Genomic DNA, 11,639 nt, shown 5'->3' with positions numbered 1-11,639 from the left:
TGATCTAAGAGAGTCTTTCTTCAGAAAAGGGGTAGGGTAGCACCTACAACAGCAAAGCCAAGGGCTTACGGTGGGTGTGTGAGAATGTACTCACTTTACAGCTAACTTCTATGGTCACAACCAAACTAAGAGCATTTCCGTGGGACAGTTCTTACCTCCTTTGTACATCCTAAAGAACTGTAATAGTGGTGCTAATGAGCTATTTCACTCCCACATCCAAGGATGCAGGCTTTTAGAACATGATGGATCTAGGCCAAGCTGCACCCCGTCCCTAAACAGCCTATAGTTATCAACAACTGAAGTGAGAATTTCTGGTTTCGCTGGAGACTGAGTTGTGTCATGTGATGTTTTTCTGGAGCAGACACTTGAGAAAGATATGCGATGTTTGGAATGAGTGTAAGCACAACCCAACAGACAACGGTCGATGGTCAGGCATTGGTTCACCTTACCACTCTCTGCTGGTCTTTGTTGGGCTTCACTGACGCTGGTCTTATCTGATGATGATGATGATGATATTACATTGGTTCACCTTGCTTTCTTCACTGATCTTCACCTGCTGTGACTTCATAGAAACACACCAAAGAACTCCTGGTGGTGTCTGGCTGGACCCTGGCACTTTGGCTGAGCCTCGTGACGCTGATTCGTGTTTGCTGTTTAGTAATGGACTGGACTGCAGACAAAGAAAACTGGAATGACCCCAAAGAACTACTTCTTAACAGGTCCACACCCCCCTTGTCCTTTGAGCCATTTGTCTCCTCTACCTTTGGCCAGTGGTCTGTAAGTGAGGTTGAAGTGTTTAGGAACCTTTACTAAAAAGTAGGTTTTGAAAAAATATAAGCCTCCAGACTTATATTTAGGTCAAACCATGTGTAACAACATGTGGGCACACCTGAGCAGCACTGTGCACACCGTGTATTAAGATCATCTATCTAAGAGGCAGATTCTGATTCTAGTTTCTAGTTCTCTACTTCTCAGAGAAGATAAGCTTAAGTTTAAAAAAACAACTAGCTTCTTGTCTGCAAATAAACTCATATTTATTATACTTGACTACTATATGGGCTAATTTTTATTTTCCAGATGGGTATTAGCTCTTTGCTTTTTGAGACACTGTCTTATACAGCCCAAGATAGCCTCAAAAATGTTATGTAGATGAGGATGACTTGCCCTGACCCAACTCCTCCTTTCTGAATGTATCTACGTTATGTGCGTGAGTAGTCTGTGTGCATGGGTGTACGTGCTCACTTGCATTATTACCTTCGGAGGACAGAAGATAGACAGCTGTGAGCTGCCATGGGGACACCAGGAATAGAATCCAGGTCCTCTGAAAGAACAACATGTACTCTTAACAGTGGGGCCAACACTCCAGATGTCAACTGCCCCCACATTCAAGATTTATTTATTTATTTCATGTATATGAGTACACTGTAGCTGTCTTCAGACACCCCAGAAGAGGGCATTGGATCCCATTACAGATGGTTGTGAGCCACCATGTGGTTGCTGGGAATTGAACTCAGGGCCCCTAGAAGAGCAGCCAGTGCTCTTAACTGCTGAGCCATTTCTCGTAAATAATTCTCACTTCAATATCTCTCCAGCCCATGATACCTGCCCTTTTAACAGGATGGTAACTTCTGATTCAGTCACAGTGAAACCCCACAGTAAGTTAGTACAGCAAATGAAGCAAATATCAAGCAGCCTTCATTCTAACCCAGAAATCCTATTTTCCCTTCTGTAAAGTTCTGTATCCATGAATTTAACCCATACCTCAGTAGGCTGGACAGCTGAGAATAATACATCTTTATCCGGGTAAACTGCTTTTTACAATGTAACGTTTGAGCAGTGGGGTGGGGCATATGCTTCTTTTTCATAAGCAAGGGGCTTCTTGCACCCTGGTGCCACTAGGTACTAAAGTTGTGAGAGAATTCCTGACCCAAACATATGTGACAAGAGGAAGTAATTCTCATCTCAACACTGGATGAAGACCCCAAGGGTGGTGGCTGCTTGGGTTATGTTGGCTCCTATCCAAGAAGACTCATGGGACAAACAAGATCCCACCCAAACAGGTGGGCCCTGCATATCCAGGTGAACAGGAGGCGGCAGCTGGAGAAGAGGCTGGACACAGGAAGAAGATGTGTATCTGGAGGGTCCTGGAGGGCAGCTTCTTGTGGGAAATAAGAGAGATGCTAAATTACAGTTACCAATTACACTGGCCGCCTGTTGTCCTCGGACCTCTGATTTCTCTTCTGCTGCTCCCAGTCCATTTCATCTGAGGAGACGAAATGGAGGCTGGAGAATTGGGGAAGGGGGTCACATATGCACCTTTCACAATGTAGGTTTTCAAAAGCAGGAAGATTTTGCCTTAAAAAAAAATAGTGACAAGAAGGAGTTTCTGTGGCTAGAGAGATGGCTCAGAGGTGACGCCATTGCAGAGGACCTGAGTTCAGTTCCCAGCACCACAGTGGACAGTTCACAATAGCCTGTACCTGCAGATCCATCCAGGACATCTGATGTTCTCTTGGGGAACACCCCCCCCCCCAAAGCTTCAAGTCTGATTAGTTAAATGAAACTGATCTGATTTTTTTGGTTTTTTGTTTTTTTTTTAAAGTATCTTAAGAATAGTTTGGCTAAGCGGTGGTGGCGCACGCCTTTGATCCCAGCACTCGTTAGGCAGAGGCAGGCGGATCTCTGAGTTCAAGGCCAGCCTGATCTACAAAGTGAGTTCAAGGACAGCCAGGGCTATACAGAGAAACCCTGTCTCTGAAAAACTAAAAAAAAAAAAAAACTCAGCACACGCTTTAATCCCAGCACTCTGGAGGCAGCAGTAGGTGTATCCCTTTAAATTCCAACTCAAATAGGGCTACACAGTATGTCCCCATCTCAAAAACTGTAAAATAAAATAATGAATAGATCAGCAGAGTGTGGTGGCACATGTCCTTAACCCCCGCACTCTGGGTGCAGAAGTAGTCGGATTTCTGAGTTTGAGGCCAGCCTGGTCTACAGAATGAGTTTCAGGACGGCCAGAGTTACACAGAGAAACTTTGTCTCGAAACAAAATAAAACAAATCAGCCAATTACACTTTTTAAGTTGCCCATGAAAATAAAACAGCAACTATTATGGGAGTTTAAACAATGCCAACTAGCCAAGACGAGGTTTCTCACGTTCTCCACTAGCGTCCCATAATGGGGAACTTCACGAGTCCTCATGGACTTCGAACACAAACACTTCAAAATTCGACTCAATCAAAATGGTCTTGACCACTTGTAGTCTACATCCCAGAGGTCCCCAAGGCAACCGCAATCCCGTTGACTCTCCAGGGTCCTACGCTGTCAAACAAATCGACTCAGTTTAAATCGCAGACACACGCGTTTCCCCCTTACCATTCGGGTTAACAATCGTTTTCTAAAACTGTCCTATAAAGAACAGGACACACAAAGTGGAGTCTTCTGGGCAAGAAGCCAGACAACCCAAAACTTGGGCGCGCGCCGGGCTCGCCAAGCTCGCCTCCCTCCCTCCCTCCCCGAGGCGCGCCCCCAGCTCCCGCCCTCGCTACATTCTCTCCGCTCGCTGCCTCTACGGCCTGGGCTCCCCCTGTACTCCCGGGGTTTTTCTTCCTAGTCTACCCTAACCCAGCCTTCCCCTTCAGCACGCCCAGCCGGGCGCGCTCACCAGCTGCCCACTTCACACAGACCCACTGGGATCACCTCAGACCACTGGTTAGAACTGTGCGCCTGCGCGGGGCGGCGCGCTCGTTCTATCCCAGGGGTCTTTGCGGCGGGTCCGTGGTGTGGCTGGCCACAGGCGCCTTCCTGACAGGTTTTGCAGACCTTGCACTACATTTCCCGCCGACCACCGGGCCACGTTCAAACCGCTGATTTGGGGGTCTGAGTCTGGCTTGCATGCACTTCGCGTTTGTGTGATGGGGCCGTGATTAAATGCGTGGCTGGGCTTGGGTACCTGCTCTGACGAGGGGCCTTTTGCGTGACCTCGATGACTTGTGATGTGGGCTGTGATGGATTTGAAGTCCTCCATCATAGGATGCTGCTGCCTTGACATAGTATTATACTGACTGGGTCCATGGGGCAGAGCTTCACTCCTGCACTTCCAATTTGTTTAGAGTCTCTGAAGACTAAAAAATGATGCTTACATTAAACAGTCAACTTCCAATGAAGCATGGATTCATTGTCTTCCTCGGGAACTACTGGCCTCCGGTGCCTGAGTAAATACAGCCAGGTATCAGTAGAATGAGCTCGACGTCAACTTTTGATTTTTGTTTTTTGAGACTGGTCTCTCAGTTATGTGCTTCTGGTTGTTCTGGGTCTCCCTATATAAACCAAACAGGTCTCAAACACCAAACACATACAGATCTACACCCCTCTGCCTCTGAAGTGCTGGCATTAAAGGAATGAGTCACCACACCTGGCCTTCTATTTTTGTCTATTTGTGCATTTTTAAAGATTTATTCATTTACTATATGTAAGTACACTGTAGCTGTCTTCAGACACTCCAGAAGAGGGCGTCAGATCTTGTTACGGATGGTTATGAGCCACCATGTGGTTGCTGGGATTTGAACTCTGGACCTTCGGAAGAGCAGTCAGATGCTCTTACCCACTGAGCCATCTCACTAGCCCTTGTGCATTTTTTTAAAAGGTTGCCAGTAAGTCTGGCATGGTGGTGCACACTTTTAATTCCAGTCGGTACTGGGAAGGCACAGGCAGGCGATCTCTGAGTTCTAGCCCAGCCCTGGCTAGAGTGAGTTCCAGGGTTGCCAGGGCCACACAGAGAAACCCTGTACTTTGCTGGCTCCTTCCTTCCTAGCTCTGCAGTCCTGAACTCTGGCTCTGTAAATGTTCCTTCTAGCTGGGATGGCGGTAAGCTTTTGTAGAAAGAAAGATGGTGGTAGATCTTGCTGAGCTCCTGTCATCTGTTCCTCCCACAACTCACTCCAGCACACACTCCGCAGCTGAACAGCAAGATCTGAGGGATGGTGGCATGCTCTCTGAAGACCGTTTCTCTTTTCTCCTCATGGAGTTTTCAAACAAGTCCTCTTCAATGTTCCACAACCCCATCCCCAAATGCAGCATATCATAGGAACCAAGTGTGCAGACTCAGGAGCCTGTCGGGACACATTTATATTCAAACCATAACTTGAGATTCTGAGGTAAAATGATAACTATTTTGAGGGCAGCCTAGGCTGCTGAGTGTGCCCTTGCCTCAAAGTACATTAGAAGAATCTCAGAGGATGTGTGCTGCAGGAGAGAATATGATCCTCAAGAATGCAGAATACACCTACATTATTTTGTTGTTCCAAGACGGGGTTTCTCTGTCCTGGAACTCACTTTGTAGACCAGGCTGGCTTCAAACTCACTAAGATCCATCTGCCTCTGCCTCCCGAGAGCTGGGAATAAAGGTGTGTGCTATCATGCCTGACTAACCAGACTTTAAAAAAAGATTATATGTAAGTTCACTGTAGCTGACTTCAGACTCACCAGAAGAGGGCGTCAGATCTCATTATGGGTGGTTGTGAGCCACCATGTGGTTGCTGGGATTTGAACTCAGGACTTTGGCAAGTGCAGTCAATGCCCTTACCTGCTGAGCCATCTCACCAGCCCCTAACTAGACTTTTTAAAACAAAGAATTTTAACTATATTTGTGTGTATGTATATGTGTAGGCATGTTCCTGGAAGTCCAGGGGACAACATCCATGGGTTAGCTCTCTCCATCCATTGTACAGGTCCCAGGGATCCAACTCAGGTCTTCAGGCTTGACAAAGCCATCTCACTGTCCCCCAAATGTATTCATGTAGCATGTCACAAGTAATACTGCTCAAAACCAAGGGCAAAACCATACTGGCCACTACTTAATGCCATTCCCAATGATTGTATGTACACTAATGGGCATGCAAAGGCCTTTGGTCAGCCACTATGCTCTCTTTTAAAGAATGCCTCACAGGACACATGGCCCATTATATTTCACCCAGGTGTGCTCTCTAAATCTCCCACCCCCAGACATGAAGCCCGCCATTTAAGGCTTACTAGATGGACAGGTGTTGCAACTAGTGTCAAATGCAATGCCCATCTTGTAGTGTGAGTGAGTTGATTCAAGGAAAAGTGTGGTGGTTTGAATAAGAATGGCTTGCATAGTTCATACATTTCTCTTGTAGTTGAACGCTTAGTTGCCATGGAATGACACTATTTGAGAAGGATTAGAAGGACATGTGTGGTGGGGTTTTGAACCCAGGTCCAGGTTCTCTCTCCCTCCCTCCCTCCTTTTCTCCTTTTCTGCTTGCAGATCCCACACGTAGCTCTTTGCTCTTTGCTAGTTCTAAAGCATCATGACCCGCTGCCATGCTCTCCACCATGATGATAATGGGCTCAACCTCTGAAACTCTAATCTAGCCCCAATTATATCCTTTTCAGAGTTTCTCTTGTCTGCTGTGTCTTCACAGCACTAGAATAGTGACTAAGACAAAAAGTGACTATCAGATCACATGGGCAAGGCCAGTATATTCTATGCATATACAACATGGAATTCATGAGTCCAAGACTACGCATCATGCCCATACTCATAATTGCAATACTCCCAAAGCCATGGCAGAGGATCACCACAAGTTCAAGTCTAGCTTGGGCTACCTGGCAAGTTCCAGGTCAACCAAGGCTTCATAGAGAACTCATCTTAGAGAAAACCACCATTCAGAAGTCATTTCTTTTGGCAGAGTGTATGAGTGGGTTGGGGCCACAAGGTCCTACTGCCAGTGGGGCTACGGGAAAGATCGAGAATTTGTTTTAGAAAATTTACAAACAATACAATTTATTTTTGTGTATCTATCTGTAATTTTATACGTGTATACACTTTTGTATCTGACCACAATGAGATCATGAAACCACCCCAACACCTCAAAGGATACCCTCATGCATTGCTTCCATCCCAAGATCCTCCAGAGCCAAACACTCTGTGAACTCTCACCAATCCTCGGTTAAGGTTTTGCCATTTTCAGAACGTCATATAAGTGGAATTCCAAAACTTGTAACCTTTTAGGCAGGTTCAGCTTCTAGCCTAATTCATTTGAAGTTTATCAACACAGTTGAACATGAGTACCCCAACAGTCTCGATGCCATACCAGCCCATTCTGCTCATGACACAATATACACATATACCCACTGAAGACCATTCCGTTCCTTTCAAACTCTGAGTAACTACCTGTGACATTTTCCATTAGAATTTTCTTCTGTGAAGATGTTTTCATTTATCCAAGGTGTAGAAAACATAAGTGAAATTTCAGGGTCACATGGGAAGTATGTTTTAACTTTTTTTTTTTTTTTTTCCGAGACAGGGTTTCTCTGTATAGCCCTGGCTGTCCTGGAACTCACTCTGTAGACCAGGCTGGCCTCGAACTCAGAAATCTGCCTGAGTCTGCCTCCTGAGTGCTGGGATTAACGGTGTGCGCCACCATACCTGGTCTATGTTTTAACTTTTGATTTATTGTTCTTTCCATTGAACTTTTTTTTTTTTTAAGGTTTTTGTCTTTGTTTTTGTTTTTGCTTTTTGAGACAGAGTTTCTCTGTATAGCCCTGGTCACTCAGTAGATCAGACTGGTCTCAAACTCAGAGATCTGCCTGCCTCTGCCTCCCTGGCTTCTGTTTTCACTTTTAAAAGGAAGATTTATTTTATGTGAGTACACTGTCACTGTCTTCAAACACACCAGAAGAGGGCATTAGATCCAATTACAGATGGTTGTGAGCCACCATGTGGTTGCTGAGAATTGAACTCAGGACCTCTGGAAGAGCAGTTAGTACTTTTAACTACTGAGCCATCTCTCCAGCTCCATGTGTTTTCACTCTGAATGCATCAGCTTTCCTAGGCTGTGAGGAGGTCAAAGTTTTGTTTGTGAATTTTGTTCCTTGCTTGCCCAGAACCTGCCATGGCTCTACAATGCCCAAGACAGTCTGTTTTGTTTTAGCTTTTTAAGAGATTAACAACTTGTTTTCCAGGGTGGCTTAGCCACTTGGCAGTTCTTTTAGCAATATGGAGGACCTTGTGCCACAGCCAGCCAGCATCTTCTATTGTTCACATACCAGGGGGTTTGAAAAATTCAAGATTACAAGTGGTTAACTATTTCAAATGGCTGAACATCCCGGAGGTAGAGATGTTGGAGACAAAAGCTTGTTGCGGGAAATATTAAAAAAAAGGACCGACATGCTTCCCTTGAGCTACTGCTGGCAACCAGTGGATCACATGGCACTAGCTGGGTGATCTTAACTAGGTGGTCTCTCTGGGCAGGACCTCCAAGTCCCTTGGCAGATGACTGCCATGCTGGCTCCATGCAATGACCGTCTACCCCACGGTCATCTACCACAACACCTATTTACCCGGTACAAACAAAACTCTAGAAGCTTATAATTAACCAATCAGATTTATGTATCAATAAATTCTCAATTTACAAGATGCTAATACAATAATTTCAGAACCAACTGATAATGATAAAAGCTTTATCCCAATTACTCTAACCTTATATCATAACGACCCACACTGGGTCAGGTTCTTCCTCCTGTCGGTCCTCCTCCATCTTGGCCTTCCTCTCCTGTCCCTGAGATGCTCTGTCTCTCCAACTCTTAGCTCCTCCTCCCTCTTCCCTGTCCCAAAAGCTGAGGCCAGTAATATCTGCTGTTTCTTCTTTCTTGTAAAGTGTGGCACTGAAAGCCTGGCTACTTCAGATTGTTCATTAATAGATAGAAACACAGAGAGTAACGAGGCACGTTTGTTCATACTTATCACCAGGAAACCCATAATCAAAGATGGACTTAACATATAGTGGGGCTGCAAAGATCTCTTCAGGCTGGAAGCCCCACCCCCACCCCAAACCAGTTTGCTTCTTGGTGCATTTCAATGCATCACCACCAGCTAGCCTAGCTTGACTGTGGGATTGGTGAGCTGAGGGCTCTTGCAGAGAGCTTCTGCTCTGAGCACTCACAACACCAAACTTTCATCATGCAGCATTCAGACTAGAGGCAGGAGGCTGTGGGATGGTGCTCAGTGCCAGGAAGAGCAGGCAGCCTGCATCTGGATGCTATACAGCTCCCCTCCCCCATCTCACACTCCTTGCTTTTAAACAAAGTATGATAAAGGTATGTTCTGTGAGAGCTTATGAGTCTTTTGAAATGATAGTAGCCTGTCTTAGGGTTTGGGGCTGGCTTACAGGTTCAGCACTTTAGTCCATTAACATCACAGTGGGAATCATGACAGCATGCAGGCTGGAGATGGAGTTGAGAGTACTCTATCTCAATCTGCAGGCAGCAGGAGACGGTCCCACAACAGGCATAGCTTGAGCATAAGGGACCTCAAAGGCGCCTGCACAGTGACATACTTCCTCCAACAAGGCCTCACCTTTTGTAGTGCCACTCTCTATGGCCAAGCATTCAAACACAGGAGTCGGGGGGGGGGGCATTCCTACTCAAGGCACCATGCGGCATATCCTTACAAAGGCTGAATGACCTTATAAGGTGAGTATAGTGACACATCTGTAATCAGAAGACTTAGGAGAGACAGCAGCAGGAGGATTAGGAGTTCAAGTACACCCTGAACTATATGACATAGTGAGTTGGAAGCCATCTTGGGTTATAAGACAAGATGGAAGCCATCCTGGGTTATATGACACCCTGTTTGAAACAAGCACATTGGAGGAAGGAGCTAAAGGACTGAAAGAAATGTGAGCCAAAGCCCCGTAGGCTAGCCAGTATCCAGCCTGGGCATCGACACAAGCTACATGCCTTCACTGCCTTCATGTGTGAGCACTGGCCATCATCTCCCCTGTAGCCCTGCCTTCCCCTCCCGCTCCTGGGAGCCAGCACTGATCACTAGTTATACATACTCAATCGCAGTGTATGCAGCCATACATACAGCACAAAAGCCAAAAACGTATAAGAGCCTCAGCCTGGTGATACCGACATCCCTCTGTCTTTAGGTGCTAACCTGCTGAAGAACTTCCTGGTTATAAAATCTTGGCCATCTCATTCCCTGCTCATGGTCCTACAACATACAAACGCTCTCAGTTAGGTGTCTAAAACATGAATCTGCAAAGACTGTAGGGTAAGTCGGCATGGATTCTAGAACCATCTTCATCCATCACAGTTGCCCAAACAACACAGCAGAGCAACTAATCCAAGTTCAAAACTCCTTTCACTTATTTATCTAAGGTGAAAATCTCTAAAAATCAGTGCTAAAATAAGTATCTTCTCTCATTTCATAGGAAACCCCCAATCAGGGACAGCTCAGGCTATGGCACACAGCCTGGTACACTTTGCGGTATTTTTAATTATTTAGACAAATCCAATTTTAATAAGAACTTGCACAAAGGAACACTCTGGTTGACTTTGGCTGACAGGTTCAGGTGTCGTCCACACAGCTCCACCACTTCTGGGCAGACCTCTCAGACATGATGAGCTGCTTATCACTCAGTGGAAAGGAAATGAAAAGACAGCAGGGAGAAGATCTGGAGACAAAACACACTGTCCTCAGGAACCTAGCAACAGCCTATGTCATCACTCGCCACCCACAGGTGCACCAGGTGCCACCAATTGCTCTGTCTCCCTCCATCTCTGTCTTGATCATTCTGTCATCTCTGACTCTCTCATATCCCCACTCTCAGGGGCCTTTTGCTCTCTCCCAATAAACCTCATACACTAGATATGTTGCTTGGAGTAATTTCTTAGTGGGATGCCATGGCACAGGCCTACTGAAGGTACCCACCTCGATGCTTTCTCCTAACCTCCAGTGAACTAGATCCTCCGAACATGACCATACTATGAATTTCATCAAGGCTCGTAACTCACTGATAAGGCCAGAATCCCCCAGAAGTCAATCATTTCACAAACACTCATTAGCTGGCAGCCACGCCTTTAATATGTGAGCCTTTGGCAGTACATTTCAGATTCAAACTATAGCATTGACACTGAAATTTAAAAACTGCTCAACTCTCCCAAGCAGCAGCTTACACGCTAACCAAAGCATGGAAGTCCACTTAGACTTTCATCAGCACATTCAAAAGCACATCCAAGAAGGACTTGTTTGTGTTCCTGCCACGGGAGCCTATCACTTCATCTGTCTTCTCACTGGTTCATGGAACTCCACAACAGACTGGTTCCCTCTGCATTCACCACAGCATGTCTTTAGTATCTAGTTTCACTTTATACAGAGTTGGGATACATAGGGGCTGGGGAGATAGTTCAGTTAGTAAAGTGCTTACCATGCAGGTAGGTGTAAGACCTTAGTTCCCTCCCAGAAGCCATGAGAACCCAGGTGTGATGTTGCAAGCTGGTACCCCTAGTGGTAGGGAGGTAGAGATAGGAGGCATCTAGGGTCCACTGGCCAGGCAGCCGAGGCACTTGCTGAACTTCAATTAGGAGAAACCCTTCTTTATAAAACAAGATGGACAGCTTCTGAGCACTGAGGTTGTTCTCAGGGTACACACCACACCCACTCATACTCAGACATCTACATACAGGCACACACCTACAACCCCCACACACATAAACTCACCCACACACACCCCACACACAAACTCACCCCCACACACCACACAAACTTACAACACAAACACACACCACACACACACACGCACACACGCACACACACATGCACACACACA

The sequence above is a fragment of the Mus pahari genome, chromosome 1 (genome assembly GCF_900095145.1).
Source record: "Mus pahari chromosome 1, PAHARI_EIJ_v1.1, whole genome shotgun sequence".
In the NCBI taxonomy this organism is placed as follows: Eukaryota; Metazoa; Chordata; class Mammalia; order Rodentia; family Muridae; genus Mus; species Mus pahari.
Note: the sequence above shows the minus strand (reverse complement) of the source record.